General features: G+C 33.7%; 1 pseudogene; it reads left to right on the forward strand.

The window, feature by feature from the left end:
* The first annotated feature begins 215 nt into the window (after window positions 1-215).
* On the forward strand, window positions 216-1,438 carry LOC130679066 (olfactory receptor 6C2-like; annotated as a pseudogene).
* The last annotated feature ends 977 nt before the right edge of the window (window positions 1,439-2,415 follow it).

Here is a 2,415-nt window from a genome sequence, read left to right on the forward strand (position 1 = left end):
TGGTGATTTTTTAATTTAGCTCTGAATAGGGAAGAATTTGGAGGAGTCAAATGATAATTTTTGCTACCCATAAAAGCACACCAAAGTAGCAGATAAACTTAGTTATAGACATAGTATGATTTAAAATATAATGTGAAAATATAGTGACGATAATACTGATACAATTGAATTTTACACAGACAATATAACCTATATAATGATCTCTGAATTGTTGGGCATGCAGATTGGACAGAAGCCACTAGTGATGAAAAACTATACAGTAACAACATTCATTCTGCTGGGACTGACAGATGACCCTGACCTGCAGGTCCTGATTTTTGTCTTTCTATTTCTCACCTACACACTGAGTGTAACTGGAAACCTGACCATCCTCACACCCACCTTTATGGATCCTCACCTCAAAACAGCCATGTACTGTTTTTAGCAAAATTTCTCCTTCTTAGAGATCTCATTCACAACTGCTTGCATTCCCAGGTACTTGTATGACATAGCAACAGCTGATAAGGTCATTGCCTGTAAGGCTTGTGTCATTCAAGTGTTTTTTACTGACCTCTTTGCAGTAACAGAATTTTTTCTGCTGGCTGCTATGTCCTATGACCGCTATGTGGCCATTTGCAAACCATTGCATTATGTGACCATCATGAGCAGCAGGGTCTGCAAGAGACTTGTTTTTTGCTGTTGGCTGGCTGGATTGTTAGTCATAACCTCCCCACTGAGTCTGGGGCTAAATATGAAATTCTGTGTCTCAAAAGTCATTAATCATTTTCTCTGTGACGCCTCTCCCCTGATGAAGATATCATGTTCAGACACATGGTTCATGGAACAAACTGTTTTAGTTTGTGCTTTGCTGACACTTATTGTGACCCTTATGTGTATAGTTCTGTCCTATGCCTATATTACCAAGACAATTTTAGGATTTCCTTCTGCCCAGAAAAGAAAAAAGGCCTTTTCCACCCGTTCTTCCCACATGGTTGTGATTTCCATCACCTATGGCACCTGCATGTTCATTTACATGAATCCTGCATCCAAAGAAGAAGTGACTATTAACAAAGTGGTTTCACTGCTCATTTCTTCCATTTCACCTACCCTAAATCCATTTATTTATACACTGAGAAATAAGCAAGTGAAGAAAGCCTTCAAGGACTCAGTCAAAAGAATTGTGTCATTCTTAAAAAAATAAAATAGCACAGAATAAAAAGAGTTAAAATAAAAGGTGAGTGTTTCAAACCTTTCTATTAAAGCTTATTACATTTGTCTTTTAATAATCTATATTTCAATTGTTATACTCCTCAGTTCCTCTTTAGATTTACTTACATTGTACCTTAATCAACTCATTTCTTTCCTTTGCTTTTTAATCCACCTCTTGTAGGAGATTTGTCTCAGTAAAGAAAATGGAAGCATACTTGTCATAAATTCATTTTAGATATATATGACCCCATGTAACTTAATTTTATAACATAATAAAAAACATTAGTCTGTCATGACACTGGTAATTTATTATTGAAATAAGTAAATGTTTACTCAAATGTTTATAAAATATTACAAATATTCAAATAGGAATTGAAATTTTATGATAAAATACTGAATGGAATGAATGAGGGCATGAGGGAATAATACAAGGAACCATTGAGAGAGAATATAGTGGAATCTATAATACTCTAGAACAACACACAAAAAAGGATTGCTAGATAAAATCTCACAAATATTCTTTTGAATATACAGGTAAGAGTAAAGGTTAAAATGTAGGCAATCATAAGGTATCAGACACAGAATAATTAGAAATGAGGATAAATAATCCCATCTATCATCAGTGGATTTCCAAGAAAGCAAAGGATGGAGAGGAGCAAGTTGTTGACTTATGGGTTACAGGGACTTGAGCTGAATGTCCACATGGAGGTGGGAGGTGAAGTGTCAGGATCCACGTGGTGAAAGCACATAAAACTAATAGGATAAAATAAATTCAATACTCTAATAGTATGACTTAGGGGGAAATAACTGCCCACTCTCATGAAAAAACAATTCCATCTAAAAGAAAGTTTTCTGTTCTTCTGAGTTACAAACTGTGGATGAGAAAGTGGGAAACATTATCATGCGCTACTGTCTATTTAAGCATGGGGCTTTATGCTCCAAATCGTATAAAAATAATTTACTAATGGTACAAATAAATAATTAAATAATGAATCCAAATATAAATCTCTGGAAGTTAGAAAATACATATGGAATGAGATAGAGATACTTCATAACAATGCATACAAAACGTAAAAAAGTTATACACAGAAGAAATTTAAAAATTATGCAAACATTAATGTATCCAACTATTTTATAAAATAATAGAACCAAAAATAAAGCAATTCCTGCTCATTATAAAATTTTTAAAACCCATAAAATTAATCCAAAATATGTAGGATATAGATT

The sequence above is a fragment of the Manis pentadactyla genome, chromosome 10 (genome assembly GCF_030020395.1).
Source record: "Manis pentadactyla isolate mManPen7 chromosome 10, mManPen7.hap1, whole genome shotgun sequence".
In the NCBI taxonomy this organism is placed as follows: Eukaryota; Metazoa; Chordata; class Mammalia; order Pholidota; family Manidae; genus Manis; species Manis pentadactyla.